The following is a 21,572-nucleotide window of genomic DNA, read 5'->3' as shown; positions in this document are numbered from 1 at the left end:
TTTGTTTTATATTATAATACTGTGTAACATGTTAAAATTGTATATTGAATTTAAAAAAATCGAATATTATTATTTTTAAATCTAATTTACAATGTTAGCACTACAACATTTACACATTGACACTCATGAGCGGTAAATATAAACGGTTTTGAGAGATTTTTATTGGTTTGCGTGTCATCAACTCTTCAGATGATTTTGAGAACCCTGACGGAGGATTATTAATTTTATTATTTTACAAAATTTGTAACTTATTGGAATGAACCAAGTGCAGCATCCCAACCAATGAATAACATTAAATACTAGGTACATTTTAAAAATCAAATGCACTGCTGGCAATTTCAGTCACGGGCCTCCTCTGGTCTCAGGAATTTCTATATTTTGTTAATCCTTTATTTTAACTTTAATCATAGCTCGTTTAAACATCAATTCTAATCTGTTTACACATTTTTTAACGATAATATCAATGAAAATGTGAAACATTAGATTTTATAAGTTTTCCCTGAATTGAATATTAAATTATTGCTTGGTTCATCACATTTTGACTAAGTAATCTATAACGTTTATAACGATCATCCGGTCACATATAATGGCAATATCGTGCCTTCGATTAGCCCTAACTATAAACTCGTGGCGACAAAGGAATTTCATTAAAAACAGCATATGTCATACACGTTTCAACCATTTGGATTAATTCAGTAATTTCACGCACATATGCTGAAAATTGTTTTTGCTCAACATCATTGCAATGGCACTTCCAAATTGTATCAAGGAATGCTTGTTTTTTTATATGTATACAGTCTTACTTATAAAGATTCCCTAATACGTCACTGCAGCGCTGGTTTATCTATTCGGTGGGAAGGGCCGTGTACTGCGCGTTAAAATATTTAATCATAATAATATTAAAGCAAGATTTTTTTATACTGGCACCACGCTGTTCCAATCCTCAACAATAAGGTCATTTTTGCATTTCGCGTTAAGTTGCTAACTTCACGTTTCTTCAGATGACATTTGCGATGTCATTGACCTGGTATGCTTTGAAATTCTTCGAAATTTGGCCTATTTGATTATGCTTTCCGCATTTGCTTTGGTAAATCGTTATAAAATATTCCTCTGATAGTGCTTCCAATGGGTATTACAGTTTTTTTACATTTTTATTGCACGACCGATCGATATTTGTCAAATCAACAATATTTTTAACAAAGTCCGCGATCTCCGTCTTTACCATAGTAATACGTCCCTGGGAGTCAAGCAGTTTAAAAATCATTCAGCCACTAATACTGCGGTATTGCGGCAAGTGTACGATTATGAGTAACGTTTTCTACCAGCCTATTCTTATCCCTCCGTATTATCTGTTGGGAGTAAGACTGATAATGTTCAACATAAATAATGTAATGATAGGTACCTACCTACCTACCATACTTGGAATGCGAATATTTTCAATAGCATCAGTTACTAATTTGAGTTATGGAGGGCTTAGATAAAATTTTAATAGCCTCTGTCTGTACAGTGTTAAGGTAGGGGAACTAGGTCGCTACCCGATTATGCAGCGTTGTGAGGCGGGTTAAGGCAGGGACTGTAAGAAGGAATTTATTAATACGGGTCTTGAAGAATCCCGGATTATACGAAGGAGAGAAAATAGATGCCGGTTGTTCATTTCACATACGAGCCGAGCCGATTTATACAAAAATAAGTCCTAGAAATAAAGTCGATCAGACGTGTAATATTACTAAACTATTACCTAGATATTACCTCCCTTTGCACAGATTCAAGTATACGGAGATATATGATCCTGTTAAGAAAGTGACAGCATGCCAACCTCCTGAAAAATATTAGTAATTCAGAATATACCGAGAACACGTGTTCTTTTTCTAATATATATCGTGACCGAATATGACAACATCTGTATTTCAATATCAGTATTTGAATGAACACAATATGTTCCGCTGTCCTCATTAAACATTAGCTTTTGACTGACACTTGTTAGGAACTTTTTCAATTCATTCGTTAGAGACCTGCAGTCCCATTTTTAACAGGACAACGAATAATTTGAGCAGATTTTTTATAAATTAATAGTGTTTCATATCAGTAAGTTTTAGTAGGATTATCAAGACATCAAATAAAAAATAAAAAATTTGATTAATGAAAAAAAAATAATTATTCAATGACAGATTTTCGAAAGGGAGTGTCATCAAGAATATAATATTTATTAAAAACACACCCATAAAAAATAAAACAATTATGATAACAACGAACAATCGATAATATCAATGGGGATTGGTCGATCAACCGCTATAAATCAATGAAGGCTCTATCACCAATGCAGCCTTATCGATACGGACTCCGATTGGTTGAGCCCGGACCAATCACGTGCCTTCATTTCACCGTCTGCATTCAGCCGTATCTTCTACAGCCACAAACTATAATTATACCCGATTATTGTGCCTGATTTTTTACGGCCGAATAAACCGTAAATAATAACTTGTAATGACAATAATCACGCGTAATTGGATGCAGTTGTTGCGCTTTGACTTCGACGTTTTAATGCCGCAGACTGGACGCATTGAGTTGGGTTCCGTGGCAATTCAGGACAGTGGAAATTCAACACACTGTTGTAAAGTGATATAAAGTCATTAAAACTGATGCTAAAATTGTTCCATAAACCTAATATAAAGTAATTTTTTTTAAACCGGTAAAAATGTTCCTTGTCAAAATGTCCCCAGTTAAAATGTTCCTTAAAAAAAATTCCCCCGTCAAAACGTTCCCTGACAAAATTTTCCTTGTTAATATCGTTATTAGTTAATATGCGACTGCACAATAGAGATAACTCAAATAGATAACAAAATAACAATAAATGAATTGGCTTTTCAGGTTATTTGAGACTAGGTTAGGTTAGGTTAGTTTAGATTAGGTTCATTATTTTTTAACATTGTTGAAATTCATTGTGACATGCTGAAAATACTGACTAACTGTGCCAATATCATTACATGTCACTAGCTTTACGTGTTTCTAATTGGGAACATTGTGGCAAGGAACATTGTTACTAGGAACATTTTGACAAGGAACAATTTAACTGAGGACATTTTTACTGCCAACATTTCGACAGGGAACATTCTTATCAGGAACATTATTACCTGGTACTATTGTACCCGTGAACGTGCTACTATTACATTATTTAATTATTGAAGACAATATTAGTGATTCTTACATGAAAATTTGAAAAAGAAAAATCAGAAAGGATACGGTCACATCTAGTACCAACTAAACTAATGGGACCCTATATCCTTCGGTTATATTTAACTGTTTCATCCTTCAAATAAAAACCACTAACATTATCTTCATTTTCATACCGCACATTTTTAATGGCTACTATCTTTATGTATGGTAGCAAGATTCAATTCGAACTAAATGCAATTTAGACAGTGTCTTGGATAAATATATTCAGTTTTTATTTTAATTTTTTTATTTTATTGTAAGTCTAGGATGAATATATTTTTTTCGAATAACTTTTTGAATTTAACCTCAAATTATAATATTTAGTTAGAAGACAATATTAACGATTCTTAAACGAAAATTTAAAACAGTAAAATCATAAAAAAGGTACTATTGCATTTAGGACTTCAATCCGGAAACCTCGCCTTAGTTAGTATTGTGTTTGAACTGTTCATGACTATAAATATTAAGTTCTAAGCTTCGAGTTCAGTAGGTATTTCATAGATCATGAAAAAGTTATCTGAATTAATCTTTTGTTGGTAAGTACCTACCTAGCTATCAAATCTAAAATAAAAGAACAATCGACAAAAAACTCACCATAGACTATAATAATATTATAAAATGGCCGTCTCCGAACGAGGCGGGAAGGAAACCCGTTCCAAACCTCGACGAATAAAAACTCCGCAGCTTGGGCAGTGTTGGAACACGTATCACGTCCGCTGGCGGCTCTCCATGGCCCGGGTCCGCTCCAAGCCTATACTTATGATAAATTGGTGCCGCGGCTCCGGGTTGCCAGTTCTTGCCCGGTAGGTTGGTAATTCCATATTACGGATGGCTGATGTAATAAAGTATTGAGCCCGTGGCGGGGGAGGGGAGGTCGTGACTGAGCTTCTTAAATATTGAGGTGGGGCAATTTATTATTACATATATATATATTTATTTTTTTTAAGAATTAAGACTAGTATTTTAAGTTTTGTGAACAGTAGACCCGCGTCCAAAAGAGCACATTTCAAATTTTTTATTATTTAATAAATCAAAACCAAATTTTAATCTGAACTCGAACTATTTATATGTAGGTACTTAAATATAAACCAAATATTTTGTTTTTTTTTTTCAAATAAAGAATTACAATTTGAATACACAAATAAAGAATTACAATACACAATTTGACGAACCTCGTGCTGGCACTGTTGGTGGACGTGGTGCACTCTATCGCTGCAGTAGCTGGTCCAGTTTCATCACCACCTAGAATTCTTGCTGCAGTCTCCATCTTCTATCTTCGTATCACTTGTTCCTGTACTTCATCAACTGTTCAAGTACTTCATTTTATTTAACTTATTTTTGTAATATTTATATTTTTGTAATACCTGCATCAACTGTAAAGCCCCTGAGGTGATATCTTACAAAAGCGGCGCTTTACAAATTGTCCAATAAATAAATAAAAAATAATAAGTAAGGTTTGAATGATAAAATGCAAAACAAATTTACAGATATATAGTATATTTATAGATAGGTCAGTGGCCGAGTTAGCACCGCGTTTGGGTTTCAACCAGGCGTCGTGAGTTCAATTCCTCCGCCGGCTAAGTTCTCCATCACGACATAAAAATAATTATAACTATTCATAAAAAGTTCAAAAACACCAAAAAAACTCACCTAATGTTAACACAAGCAATATCCGATTCTCGCAAAAGCAAACATTTTAAGATAAAGATCAAATGTGTCAAACTTCATTTCATTTTACTTAGTTTTGCGTTTCATCTAGAGAATGAATTATTTTAAACACGTCTTTCTTATAGCGCAAATTGTTTGGGTCATTAGATTGTATTCCAACTAATGCTGTTCACTTCAAAGAAAAGATATGTCATAATCCAAACTCATTAGAATTTAGTATAAAGTGCTTTGCCTTTTTGCAGGAAAAATAATTAAAAAATCAATTTTGATTTCACGTAAACTTTATTTCTTTAAAAAATGTGCGTACCAAGAAAAAGTTGTACATTCGCTGGTCAAGTCATGTTTGATAGGCGGCTATTCCCGGTCGGACGGCCGAGACGGCTTCGATAATAATTTCTCATCGAATATCATGAATATTTTTTATACAACCCCATAATGAAGGCTGTTGGAAAAACAAAAACACCATTGTAATGCCATGCTCTCAAGATGGCGTCGATAAAATAAACTAAAATGATTACGGGGACGTAAGTGACCCGACGAATACGTGGCACTTACAACCTAGTATATAATATAATGATACATCTGCATAGGGTAACATTGTATGGGTGTGTTACCTGTATGAACTCGGTAAACTTGTATAGCAATATTAAAACATTTCTTTTAGAAGCCCAACATATTGCATGCCCCCTTTCTATTTATCATTAAAAACTGTTGTTTTAGCTTTGACTTGACTTGCAGAAGATCGCGAACCCAACGCATTGGACACTTGGACATGAGCTATTTGTGGTCTAAGACTTATCTTTTTTCTTATTTTGTACGTTTATATCTATGAATATTATTATTAAAACTAGCTCAGACCCGTAAAATTGCCCAGACATTGTTCTGTACTCCTGGTACAGGGTTTTCCAATAAGAGGTGTTATTTTGATATTCAATCGTAAAAGATCAATGGTTTCGTTACTTGTGTGGCACGTAGCGCCGTCTTGTTGAAATTTAACGTTGTCCAGATCAATACCATGTATTACAGCATCATCATTTGGTGGCAATCGCGTGGATATATAAGCATTTCTCTGAAATCATTATACATTATTTTTCACAGGTCTTATTATTAATTATTATTTTAAACGCCCTGATGGGATTTAACATATTATATACCTACTATGTATGTTGGTATTTATCCATTTATTTGAAATTAACATACATGATAGCAATTGACAGTCATTGTAGAATATATATGTAGAAAAAACATCAGCTAATATAGCATAAGAGTTACCGATGGTGTGCAATAGAGTAATAATAGTAATAATAATGGTATGTTTACATACCGCTACATTTCGCGTAAATCTTTCACTGCGCTGGCAATATAGGAAAAATAAACATGAAAATCCGTGTTCTCTACGAACGAGGGCATTTCTAATACGATACGAAGGCTGTCGGGCAAATTTGTATGCAACATTTCATATGAGGCAAAGGAAGGGCAAAGGCGATTTATCCTTGTCGCCGGCACAAGGAAGTAGCGGCCATTTAATAAAAACATACCAAACATACCTACTTCCTCGCCTTGCCGACCAACCTTTAGGATACCAAATACATACCTACAACTTACGTAACATTATTCCAAAATAACGTATTTTGTAGGAATTAGCCCTCCTACTTATCAGATTCTTACGCGCCGGTTCAGCGTTGGTATATTTAAGACGGCCTTAAGACCCCGCGTATTTATATAACCTATTTTCCTTGAGCACTTTAAGTTTTAAGCTCTTGAAAAAATATGTATTATATTTTAAGATAATCTCTATACATTTGCCACGCCGAAAAAGTAATTTTATGAGATTCGCTCGATAGAAAAAAATTCTCAGAAAATTATTAAAAACATATCAGGTTCCGTTATTTAACATGTTATAGGAATGAACAAATATTTCAAATAAGAAGTGTTTTATTAAATATTTTCTCTTACGCCTATTAATTTTAGTCGATTTTTTTTATATTAGCGCGCTTCCTCTAACATTAGTATTTACATCTTCCTTCCAAACCATCTTCTTCTACTTTTTGAACGCTTACTACGGAGTTTTAAGCCCGGTTTAAGGCCGTTTTACCATATCTACGAGTTGCCTCCAGCGCCATGTTAATTAGTCAATGAGTATTTGATTAAGTTGTTGCAATATTTACACCGTGATTATGAGTAAGGTGGCACGTGTCTAATAATATATAAAGATATATCAAAACCATGAGAAGATATGTGTTCTTTAAAGCAGCAAAATTCTTAAATGGTGAGTGTCTGGCGTTATGAAATTGGCACAGTTTTATCGGTTCACGGTAGTCGGGAATCGAACCAGAGACAAAGCAATAAGAAAAAAACTGAATCATTTACTAAGTTCTTCAATAATGCGAAATAAATTTGTGGCGTCAGTTCATTTAAAAAAAACAAACATTTCTTAAAACATTATTTAATAAATATATCAACATATGACGAAGAAACAATTGCCTTTAAAACGTGTTGATCATTTTTATTAAATATTGGTGTAAGCAAAGTTTCTTATTTTATTTTATTAAGAATGGGTTGTTTTATAGAATAAGAACAATTCATCGAATTTCAACGTTCATTTGCGAGTTCTGTGAATGTCCTATTCAAGTTCTGTTATTATATCATTATGGGTCAGTTACTTGACAGAAGTAAAATAATAACAGAACTTGACAATTAACTTTGAAATTTAAAGAATTGTTCAAATTCTCTGTAGTAATTTAATAGTCTATGACCTGATAAAGTAATAATTGAATTTGGCTAGATCTAAAAAAGCCTTGCATCGGACTGAATTGCAATACTTTGTTGTTTCAATGCCAATGCTCCCAAGCACGAAATAAACAACTACATTCATTATTTTTTATGCTCATAGTTACATGTTCAAAAGCACTGCTATCCCCACTGGGTATAAAAAGATAATTATATCTAAGTTTTGTCTTCCGTTGGTAAGGGTTGTTTTTGAAAATTGATATTTGCTTCGAAACATCTGTTGTGGGCGTTGTTGATAATGATATTACAACTTAACAGTCAGCAGAAAAAAATGCTTTTACAGTTTCTATAATAAACAGAGTTACAGATTTTTCGTACCACAAATATTATTATTTATTTATTTCTTCCATTTGTTTATATACTGTGTCTTTTAATAATATATTACACAGCACATAAGAAACGGTAGAATTGAAATACCCCTCTACCAAAAAATTAACAGCCCTAGAATAATAATAATAATGAAAATACAAATTGCACAAAAACATACACAAGTATATTTGATTTCTGAACATTTTTTGATTAAATACATGATTTAAGCAATATCATAAGTTTTTTGTTTTGTATTTTCAGCGAAGCCCAGCCCTGATGAAAGTAAGCTAGGTATATACAACAAGATTTTTAAATATAGTATACAATGCGTTTTATTTAATTTTGATTATGTGATTACATGTTATATAATGTCTCGTCATTAGTTCCTAGCAGAGTCAGATCGTGCTTTCAGGTTATCAAAAAATATTAATATTTTTTCAAATCATTAAATCAAGTAAAGTGTGTTATTATAGATATGTCATAGATACGAAAAATCAATGAAGATATCAAGGTACAACAATTATTGATAATACGAGAGAAGATTGCTTGAATACTATTAGAGGGAAGCCAGATAGCGATGTTCTGGGCTGCAGTTTATTTTTTAAAGGACAAAACAGTAGACAAAAAAAAACTTTTCATTAAATATATTTTTTAAATAAACACAGCAAAAATAAAATTTATGAAATAAAATTTCACCACTACCAGGATAGCATACATAGTAGGGTATATTTTTAGCATACAAAGGATCGCGGATGTTCTCTGTTCTAGTGGGATGATGTGAATATAATGGCTCACCTGTTGTGCCCTGTTCGGGGAATAAACCTTTTTAAATTTCCTTTCTACGTACCTTGGCACCTATCCGTAATTCTTTATGCTGCCCGGGTATTTTGCATAAAATTCTGCTGAAAGGAATTTTTATATTCCTCCATTTTTCTGAATATTTTAAAAAGCTCTGACCGCTTTCAACTCGTACCAAAGGAAAATGCTTTTCGAAGCTTTAATAATAAAACCAATTTTTTAAATTTAACAATTTTTACTTCCGACTTTGTCTGTGATATCAATAATTATTGTAGGCATTGATCAAATTAAATTAAGTTTATTTGTTAAACAAGTTAACGAAATAATTGAGCAACATGGCGTATCATTTATTTCTAAGCATTACCTACAATGAATTCTTCGAATCTACACAGGTAACTTTAGAAATGACGTTTTACAGTTAAAAATAGTCTGATTACCCTAGAAATAACACACAGAATAGCTATTTTAATTTCATGTGAGGTTCATAGACCGAGAGATTTAATTTTCTTATTCCAACGCAAGGGATTGCCTTATAAGATTAAGGTTCTTTCAAGGATAGGCGTTGTTTTAATACAATTACTTGTTTCTTGAGTTTTAACGTTACGGCAGTAAATAATTGCGGAGCCACAGACGGATGGCCTATACTACAGTTAGAAAAAGTGAATGCCAGTTTACAGCTCGAGAATCCTCGGCAGTATTCGGCTATCTCCGTAAACCGAACCTACACCATCTAGCGGAATGCAGCAAAAGATTTCTTAATAGTTTTTTTTTCAAATGTTTCTGGCTTTCACCCTACAAGGGTGTTCTAGGCCATCATTTCAATTTATGTAGAGAAATATGAATTTTTATATTAATTTTGTTTAAATGGGCAAATTTCAAAATTATATGGAGGATTGGAGTTGATTTCAGACTTAGAAGATAGTGATGTTTAATAGAGGGGAGGAAATTTTAGATAAGTCTTGATAGAAGAGAGGATATTTGTTTAGATAGAGACAACCAAAAAATATGTGATAGACCACAGAATGTATAATCTGGAAAGTCAAGCACGTGAATTTAAAAATGCTAAGAAGTAACGAAACAATGTCCAATCCTCATTCAAATAAGTGAGGACATTTTTTTTTTGAGAAATCAGGGAATTCTTGTATCCACGGTTTTGATGGGATAGTCCTTTGTATTGATGCACGGCAAGCTCCCTTTACAGTTAAAATATGTGAAAATTAACCTATCTATTTTAATGTAATTTCATAAATAGCCACTGCTCTAAAGCAAGCGTTGATCGACATTGAATATTGAAATACTCTTATACTTATTATATCTTTTATTGAGTCATGAATGCTTTCTTTATAAAGTTATAAAAAAATGAAAACTTTGCATTAAAACAGTATAACAGTATCACACTATTTAAAAAAAATTATAAACGTATATTTCTAATTCACCCTCTTTCTAAAGGTGTTCACGTCTTACTTACAAGGTGTCACAAAATCACGGCCTTTCCTGCACATAGCATTTTTATGGACTGCCTCCGATAAAAAGGGCCATAAACCCAGTGGATCGACCCCTAGTAACCATTTCTCAGCCCTTCGACCATCAGTGTCCGAATCCGTGACCCTCGGCCCTACCCCGGGGGTTGCAGCCCGGGCCAAGGGACTGGGGTGAAAAGTCACACAATACTTGGGGAAACAAAAGGGAAGATTGTTAAGACAGTTTAGGGATGATTTTTATGGTTTAATAAGAGGTTTTATTCAGTGTGCTTGGATTTGAAAGGGGTATTTTTTCCAGGCATAAGTTTCGATCTTCATAGTTTTTTACGATTAAAATGTCGGATTTAACACTGTAGGGTTTAAAACTGTAGGATTTAATACTGTTGGATTTAAAACTGTAGGATTTAACACTGTAGGATTTAACACTGTAAGATTTAACACTGTAGGATTTAACACTGGGATTTAATACTGTAGGATTTAACACGGTCGGAATTAACACTGTGAGATTTAACACTATGGGATTTAACACTGTAGGATTTAAAACTGTAAGATTTAACACTGTAGGATTTAACACTGTAGGGTTTAACACTGTAGGATTTAACACTGTAGGATTTAACACTGTAGGATTAAATATTGTATGATTTAAAAACAAACTTTAGGATGTATTCAATTAAATAATTGACAATTATAATATTAACAACTCATCGATACAGAAACAGATAGATAGAAACAGAAAATAAAACTTGACGGTAGCAACTGGGGCTCGAACCTACGTCATCTAGTCTTACCGGAACTGACACTATACCAACTGAGCTATTACCACCCAATTACATTCCGTCAAATTATTGAAGATAATATTAGTAATTCAATGAAAGTATCAGATTGATAAAATTGACGGAATGTAATTAGGTGAAAATAGCTCAGTTGGTAGAGTGCTAGTCTTGGTGAGAAAATACCATCTGGGTTCGAGTCCCAGTTTATTTTCCTTGCCAGACTGTTTCATATTTTTATGGAGATTTGTTAATTTTATCTACGGCAATGATGAAATATTACAAAGAGGTAATCAATAAGTTATTCCTAGTAAATTTTAATACTCCACTATTAAATACTCAAATTTCTACAATTACCCTGTCTGACAGTGTACCTACATCAGTGACATTCGCAACAATTTACTATACATGCTGTCTATTAAGAACACTTGTGCAGTGTACACGTTAAGTGTTCCCTCAGTGCATTTAATTTGGTCTATTACGGAAGCTTGTGCAGTGATGAACAAACAGTGTCCCTCAAATCCATAATATCGAAAAAAAGACCAACCAACCATTCCAATTCTAACTGTTAACAACAGCTATCCAATAGTTGTGTCAAACATTGTTTACAGTCCACAAGGTAGAATATCTATTTTAACTACTGTTTTGCATATTTGTTGTTTTTTTTCTTTGTGATTTCTCAAATAAAAAAAACTGTTACGTCATTGATTTTCAACAGTCAAATTTATTTTTGCAGTTAAAATACCAACAGAATAAAACATCCCTTCAGTGTCCCAATATCCCAGCGCACAAATAATTGAGAACGGCGCTGCACCCTCGGGCACAGGGTTGCACTATTCGGTCAATTGAGCCGATTACCCCACGGGGCATTGCGCCCCTACACCCCTGCGCCCTTGTGCACAAACCTATAAATCAAGCGACAAGTCATGTTGTTGTCAAATCACGACGTTATTTGTTTTATTGGGTTTTGATTCTATTTCTGACAAAGAACGCACAACGATGACAAATTTGCTTTAATTAGGTGACTTGTGCAAATTTCTCAGTTGTCTAATGAAGGCTTAAACGTTATGCATGGCGGCGTAATAACAATAATAATAATATTTGGCTAATTTATATGGCGCCGTTTTTGTGAGAAATCACCTCAAGGGCGCTGTACAAATATACTATACATACCATATACAATATACTATACCAGAAGAAGAAGGAAGTTCCATTATATTAGGGTGTTTTTATTGTTAGCTGGATATACCTATATGTTAAATGAATGATATTAATGAATAAAATCAATCTTCAATCTTAAACGCATTTAGATGATTCATCTGCCAACAATTAAACCAATTGACTGTAGACAATAAGAAATGTTTTATTGTATTTCTTTTTTGTAACAAATAGAGATAATTATATTGTCACTGGTATTGGCTTGGTAATAATTAAAAAAATATGATGCATAATAATTATAGCTTATACACCTATAAATAGACTACATCATTTTGGCAATAAATTTGGGAATATTGTAGACATGCTTAAAGATTCCGTATTAGTTATAAAACGAAATCTTTTTAATCATTTTACTGAGATGTATGAATTCACAACTCTGTAGTGAATACACTTTTGTTTTTATATGTATATGTTCCTTAATACATATTTAGCTTTCCGTAATCCACACTATTAATTTGAATTTACCTTAATTTAATCAAAAATCATAATTTATTGAAAACTATGTAACACAACTGTATTACTTGTTAACTACTTTTGTAAAAGCCCATTAGGGCGTAAATAAATAAATAAATAAATAAAGAATTATAAATTTATTATGCAATGTTTTTTTAATGCAGTTTAGTGGTATCCGTTTCTGATCTTCTTATCGAATTATTATAAGCAATAATTAGTCGCTTGAAATATCCATACAAATTGAAAATATCTTCCGGGTAAAAATAAATGCCGATGACAGGAATTGAACCCGCATCTTCTGATGCCCGGTAAGGTGCTCTAGACCATTGAGCTACGTCGGCTTATTCCCAACCGGCCAAATAATTCAAAATGTCCTAGTACTTCAATCAACAATTACTGCTTATTATATGTTTTCAGCTGTAAACAACCAACTTTATTTTTGTAAGAAAGGCTTTGTTAGTGCTAAATTTCCCACTAGATGGCGTCGAGACATATTATATCTACATTTGTTGGTGAAATATTTTTACTTGTCAAATATTATTATGTTTATAAGACAAGGTGTTTTATGCATAGCACAAAGGATAACAAATTATTATAAGCAATTATTATTCGCCTAAAATATCCGTTCAAATTGAGTTATTTTCACTCGAGAGATATTTTCAATTCGTATTCCAGGCGACTAATTATTATTGCCTATAGTAATTTGTTAGAATTATCTACCTTATCTTATAAACATTACTTTATCATTAAAAAATAATGTACTTCTTATGTTTTGTATACAGATTTTTATTTAAGATTTAATAATGAAATAGATTTACGATTTATGTTATTTTACACTGTTTTCCTGTATTGTATGTTATAAGTTAAGTACACACTTCGTAGAATACGTAGCATTCTTTTTAGATGTTTCATCTCTGCCACAACTCAGTAAAAAATGCATTATTTTGTAAGGAGGCATTTGTACTAAGAATATATCATTTTCATGTTATTAGTGGCACACGCATTTTTCTTGAATATACGCACTTTCTGGTGTTTGTTATTAAGCAAACGTTTGATGATTAAGTAGGTAGCCAATCATGATAATAATATCTACAAACAAAAGGGCCGAATCAAGTTTCTAAATATCAGCTTTTTCAACTCCCCGGTAAATTTTTTCTATCGTTCACTACTATATACAACGTTGTTACTATTAAAAAAAACTAAAATATATCGAATTTTATTCAACCCCGTGTTTCATTCCATGGCCTCTATTCTCGACGAAGTATTTCCACTCGAACAACGAGTGGTTTGACCCACGTTTTGTGACGTTTGGCGTATGTAAGTAGTATGTACCGTCAATGAGACTCGAGAGTAAGAATATCGACCAATGTATGTACTTTCGATGGCGATTGCGAGCGGCCTGGATTGGAGAATCGATACGTGCAGAGAAAATGCGTTAAGTCTTCCTTGGGCGTCCCCGACTGATTCTACCATTCAAGTCACTATCCAAAAACTCCTGACACTAATAAGAATAAACTTCGAAATCTTCAGCGAAATCGGTCCAGTAGTTTTTGAGTTTATAGTAGGACAAACAAAGAAAAATATATATTTATATACTAGTGAACCCAGTCAGACGTTGTCCTGCCACAGACCGCCTTCTGTGTAGGAAAGTTAAAATGTGTGATTGTATGTATTTTTTAAAGAGAAATCTGAAAAAAATATTTAGAAAAAAAATATATATATCTACAACAGCACCATCTATCGGGTTCAATATCATCCTATTTTTAACAAACAAACGAACTGCAATCTTTAGAGCACAGGCGTCAGGTAGGTATGCTGTCCTTGTTCTATCGGTATTACAATGGAAGATGCTCTGAGGAACTAGCGTCATTGATCCCTTCGGCACCGGTGCGTAGTCGGGATACACGCCAAACGCGCGCCCAACATTTGTACACGGTTGAAATTTGTCACATGAGAACGGGTCGCTTCTACGATTCGTTCTTAGGTTCAATAGCTCGGCTGTGGAACGAACTGCTGGCCTCTGTGTTTCCTCCCTCCTACAACATGGGACTCTTCAAGACCCATGTTCACTCCTTCCTCTCCACAAAAAGATCCTCCACACAGCATTTTCTTCAGGGCCTCCTGTGTGGAGTTAATATAAAAAAAAATTTCAAGCTGGAACCAACCATACATATTCACAAAATTTCATTAAAATCATTTGGACGGTTTCGTAGATTATCGTGTACGAACACAGTGACACGTAATTTTTATATATAAGAATAAATATAAGTATTTATTAATGTTCTTCATAAAACGGTTAAGCACCGATATATTACGGAGAAGATTGTAATTTGAGGTGCATGTAAGTATAAAAGGTCATGGGGACAGTGACATACGTCAAAATATAGTTGCTGCACTGTCTGTAAATGACTTTAAAAATGTCGATGGTCAATGCAGATTGCAGAATCGTTAAGCAATTGAGTCGCTCTGTTGATTGGCGCCTTCTGATAGGCAGAAATCTTCGTTTTAGGAGTATGATAAAGTGCATGGGATTGTGAAAGTGCCTCTTTCAATATAGGTGGATAAAGTATAGTTCCAGAGATTAGTTCCAAAAACCTCTGCCTAATATGTATGTTGGGAAGGTCGAAGATGTGTTCGGTGTTGAAAGTAAACCATGTAATGTTTGATAATAGATTTATTACAGCAAAAATTATTTAAATAATCGCGGCGCGAAGAAAAACGTAAACGTAACGCATAGTAGACTGACTGAGTACCTTCCCGCTGTCGCCCTTATAAGGTGCAAATACGATTCAAGTTGCACCTAAGAACGTTCCCGAACATTCTAATTGCTATGGCTACAAACATTGCCACCCGTAACGCTGAGCAACGGCCGAAATTTCCAATATGTTCTATGACGGCCTAGGTACCTTAGCGCTTGGCACTCTATACTATATAATACTTTACACCGTCCGACTCGAGTAGTGGCGTACCACTACATTTATATGCAAATTAAAACCATGATTTATAAGACATTTCACGTGCTTCGGTAATATAAGGTACCAAAAACTTCTGCAGCTGACTCTGGTTTAGACCTGAAACCATGTTTAAAGTAGCGAAGTAATAAATGAGTGGGAGTTTTAACTTCCCAGTCAACCATGAGAAATATTTTTAATTACAGACGAGTATGAACCAAATTCTGACATAAACTATGATTAAAAATGCGATGAAAAATCACGAAAATTAATTATTTATTTTCCTTCTTTTGTATTTTAGCGATATTTCTACAAGGGCTATTTAATTGTATGTTCGTTACAGAAGGTACCTAAGCTTTTGGAATTAATCTGACATGAGGCCAGCCCATAATAATTTATTTCTCGTATTTCTATGTGAAAAGGGGTGTGTTTTGTTTAGAATATCGTATTACGTACCACGGCATGTTAATATTACGTATGCCTACACACAATTCAACAAGATATATTATAGGTTCCTACTCAAAGGCGTCGACATACACTACAGGTTCCAAGATTTCATATAAAAAAATCCATTATCAACACCTAAGCACTTTATCTTTCTGGCAATTAATATGTGTGTTTCTCTTTTTTTAAATAACAATAAAATACCGGCATAACGAATGAAATTTCTTTTAAACTCTCACTATCATAATTATAAGCGTCAAATATTGATTGAACATTGAATCTTTTTCAATGCCTATTTCACTGATATATTTCCATCTTAAGACAGACGTAGGAAAGTCGAATGTAATGTTTCAAAGACCCAATCATATCTGATGACGTCTAAAGGGGATCGAAATGACAATCTAGTCTCCTCCAACGGAAGCAATATTCCCGACATGCCTTTCATTGATATGCTTGATGTAACACTTAAGACGGGTAGATTCAAAGAATTTGAACAATTCTTCAAATTTCAAAGTTAATTTTCAAGTTCCGTGAAAGTTTTTTTAAAGTTATGTTATTATTTCAGTTCTATCAAGTAACAGGCCTATAGTGATTTAATAACAAAACTTGAATAGGACTTTCACGGAACCCGAAAATGAACTGTCCTAAAGAAAGAATTTGAAAATTTCAATGTTTATTTGCGGGTTCTCCGAACTTAATGGCGAGCTGTTCGGTAGAATTTGAACAATTCTTCAAATTTAAGAGTTAATTTTTAAGTTCTGTGGAAGATTTTTTCAAGTTCTTTTATAATTTTAGTTTCGTCAAACAACTACCCTGTAATCATATGACAACATAACTTGAATAGGACTGTCGCAGAACCCGAAAATGAACGTTGAAATTTGATGAATTTTTAAATCTTTTCCGAAAAAACCCGTCCTTAGTAACCAACTCAGGCACGGAAACTTAATCAGAGTAAGTCAGAGTCAAGTTACCGGTAAGCGGTTACAAAAAATAATGACATGAAAATAGTCTCAAATTAATAAAAAATAAAACAAACAAGAAACATGTAGATACGTTTTTTCCAGCATTTCTGAATTTGAATAAATAAATCCCAACTGTTATATCCAGGGGAACATTTCCATTTGACCCCCATTTCCCAAGTTAAACAACCCTTCAGAGCCCGGGCCGTCCCATATCCCCTAGGACTTCATAACCGGCGGAAGTGTCCACAAAGGCAGAGAGGGAAGAGGAAGTGACCAGGAGGTAAAAAGGACATAGAAGTAAGCGAGGGGTGATATAAAAATCACCGAAGGTGCGAGATAAATTGTACTTACGAGGGTCACACACAAAATACACACATTAATAACACGTGAATTTACCTGAGCACTGGTTATATTTTGTTTCGTTTTACGACCAGCCTTTTACAAGGATTTAAAAAAAATACTTCGATATCGAAAATTATACAAAAAAATTAAAGCATAACAATGAACTGAATATAAAAAAATATTAGTAAAACATTTAACAGTAATATATTTTTTAAATAATGGGATTCGACAAAGTGCTTGTATAGATTTCACTTAATTTTATAAATGGAGGCAATAAATATATCAATAGTACCCTCAAATTTCTTGCCCAGATCGATAGTTTTTTATGTGTGTATTTCAGAATAATGTTTTAATTTTTTTAATTTAATTTAATAATGGCAATGATGACAGAACTATGAATTAAGTTGTTAATGACTCTGTATAACACAACCAGGTCTACGTAATTCTCCTGTCAGACAGTGTTATTAGATGCAATTGACTCGTCAAACCGACATAATTAATGTAATCAATTGCAATTCTGAGCTTAAAATTTACGTACTTAATAAATTTGTGCTGAACTTTTTCTATTTTTTCCCTAGTGAGATATATCAACTTATTTAAAAACAGACCCACCAAAATCGCTTGTTTAAATAAAAAGAAAACATAATATAATAATAATACCAATAACAAAATAATGACTGTGAACATTAGACTTATTTTTAATTACGAGTACGTAATTATAATAATTAGAGTTTAGTGTTATAATTAGTGGTTGAACACTTGAGGTGCCTAAATAGTGTGGGTTTTCAGAATTCGCAACATACCTAATAGATAAAGATCACTCTTTCAATAAATCATCGAGTATGGATGTGCTGCACAGAAATGGGATAAGTTTACGCTTGAAGTAAAGCTTATAAGCTCTGGAAATAAAAAAAATCCCTAAAAATAAATAAAAACCAGTTTACTCAATTTATATTTAGACTTGCGGAATAGCCCCATTTTAAACATAATACCCTCCCCTCCACCTACTTTTACCCGACTTCCCCCCACCAAAGTTGGTGTTCTCTCTCCTTCTTATCTATAAATACACAGTAACTCAATTATTGATTTCATATGTTTTTATATAACCATGATGAAGATTCAGGGTGAATCGAAACCGGTTGGTTTTATTTATTGAAAATATATACAATAAAGTGGTTTTAAAAAGAGAGTTATTTTATTATAATTATTATATTTCACTTATTTTTATTTAAACGCCCAGGGGGCTTTTACATACAAGACAGTACACAGTTTTTGAAAAATTACAATGATAAAATATAGGTTACATAACACATGAGATAACATAAATAAGTGACATTAAATGAGATAATAGTTCACGCATACGGCGTTTCAAGTTTGCCAAGTTCGAATATGTTACCAAGATAATGTAAATGTTCTATTAAGAAATGTAAACTATAGTTGGAATGAAATGTATATATATTTATAGATAAAATGTTCATAATTGTTTAGTTTTTCGTAAGTGTACATGTAGATTTATTAAATGCAGGAGTTCACAACAATCGATTTTAGAGTTTAATAATTTAAAAAAAGGTTACGTTAGTAAATTAAAAATATTCATTAATGGCAGGAATTTAATGTGCTCGGCGGTGCCATACGAAGAAATGCAAAATCATGTGTTTTTGGTTTGAAAATTTGGTCGCCTAGAAATGTTTCAGATGCTTTAATTAAATACTGCGAGTAGAATACATCTTGGGCTTTGAAATAATCGAGTATTATACAGCCCAGAAAAAAATAATGTATAAGTTCTATGAAAACTGCTTTAAAGTTCGAAATCTCCTACTTACGAACCCATTTTCGGTTATGATTTTATTGTATAATGTGGCAAATGAAGTTATTTAATGATCGCAAAAAAAAAAAATATTTATTCCTGAACATCCCCAAAATTAGATAAAAGGCACTTTTTGGCCATGTTTTTTTCTTGCATAAATCAAAACAGGCGAATGGTGTTACGCGGGAATTTAAACCTTATCGCCATCTACTTAAGGGTTGTTATTGATAGCGGCTCAATTAAATATTACACGACGTAGTGCATCGCCTTAAAAGATGTTAGGTGTAAAATTTACGAAGCGTAGAAATTTTCTTTGAAAATCTTTCTACATTATGAATTTTGTAGAAGGGCGATCAAACTGTGGAGTTATGTTCTATTAGGCTTTTAAGTAATTTGTTACGATTCAAAGTGATTAATTTTGATTAGTATAAATCCTAATGTAATGTTGATTATTCCGATTTGACAGCTCGTATGCTCATTTTTCACATGTCGTCTATGGTCACTTGGCTGAGTTACCGCCCAACACCTCATCCCGATTCTAACTGTTCGATACTTAGGTACTTAATCTTATGTTACCTTTTATGCAAATTGTATAATTCCTGGAATAATATATAATAAAAAAATAAAATAATAAAAAAAATAAATATATATAAAATGTCATGTAAAATATATCTATGGTCTAGAATTAAGCAGGTAGGTATTAAAGCACTACTAACAAATCTTATGAATTCAAGGGAAATTTTGGTTTTGATTCATCAAGTAAGGGAAAATTAAAAACTGTTTACAGAACTCATTTATTACAATAACGCCATAACTGTATTGAACGCTTTGATTATCCCACAACCAAGTGGGGGAGTAGGTAGTACCCAAAATTACTATCCTCCTTATATTAGCTTAAATACTTGACATATCATTTTAGTATTTTACGTATTTCTGCGCAAATACACAAGCTACCATTAATAATTGACTGAATAATTGGGATTTCTATAGTTTGAAAGCCCATAAGACAGAAAAATCATGGGGTCGTCGGAAGACCCACTTGGTTACAGACGTTTTGTTTGGCATCTTGGCCTGTCAAGAGTTAAACTTATACAACCTTAATAAAAATAATGTTAAACAAATTATAAACAACGATTTACAGTACATTAATGGTAGTTTATCAGTTGTGTAAAATTTAAAAGGCGTTCATTAGTAAATCAACAAAAGATTCGTGTACCTATGTGTATCCATACTGTATTAAGTTGTGCCTGCTGATTCCCAGATGTAGAAGTATAAAAATGTCCATTCATTATTAAATAAAATCCTTGATTCCCCTTCGAGGCCCTCTGAAAGGTTATTTTAATTTGAAGGATGATTAACCAACAACAATAAATCATTGAGTCACTCCCATCCGAAAATATTTTTATCCAAGCAGCAGAGCAGGAAGTGAAGGAATAATTATTGAAGTGCAGCGATTCAGTTTTTTATATCTCGTTTTATTATAATTAACCTTCCGTCAAGCCCAAATGATAGAATGTTAATATTTAAACTAGAGAAAAAAATGTCATGTTACAAAATTGCGAACTTCCAGCTAAAATCTTTCGAACTTTTAACCAGAGAGAGAATTTCCTGCATTCACCATTCTGTCAATGTATCAACCATCCTATCTCTCAGGCACATGGGCAATTCACCATTAAATCAAGGCTTTACTAGTAAAAGTAACCTCTTTTTCTTTGTTTATTGTTTATGTGACACCTCAGAAGAGCGTCCCCGTATGCACAGTGTAAAGACAGGGGAACTATGTCACCAATCCGTTGGGCAGTGTTGTGAAGCGGGACAAAGTAGACAACATAGACTATTCTATCTCCCAGCCTGCAGGACTAACTTGCCAATGGTCATGCATGTGAGGAGAGCAATCTTGCATTGAACAGAATCAATTCGGATATCGACATTTTTAGCATCAATGAAGCTCTATTATTATTGGTATAATTGATATACACGCTGTTTATATTAAAATAATAATTATTTTTACCAAATGTATTTTAAAAATGCATTAAAATAAACAATTTTGTAATGTTTTTAAAATTAATAAACTGAATCGAATTAAATTGAAAAGGTAAGTGCTGGAGGAAGGAATTTATTAATGCGGGTTGTGAAGAGGCACAAAAACGAGTCGAAGAACCAACCCGTTCTCATAAAGCCAATATCAACTGTGAACGGGTGTTGTCGAGTTTCACGCACCGGTACACCGGAGATAAATGCTGTTATTTCATTAGAGCAGGCTCTATTAAAATACTTGCAGAACAGACTCATCATGCCCACATTGTTTCTGTGCAATATAGATGTCAATCGGTCTGTTAACAACGGATTGTCAATCAGACGGACCT

This window comes from Hesperophylax consimilis, chromosome 14, assembly GCF_061612785.1.
Source record: "Hesperophylax consimilis isolate HC1 chromosome 14, BYU_Hcon_1.0, whole genome shotgun sequence".
Classification (NCBI taxonomy): domain Eukaryota; kingdom Metazoa; phylum Arthropoda; class Insecta; order Trichoptera; family Limnephilidae; genus Hesperophylax; species Hesperophylax consimilis.
Note: the sequence above shows the minus strand (reverse complement) of the source record.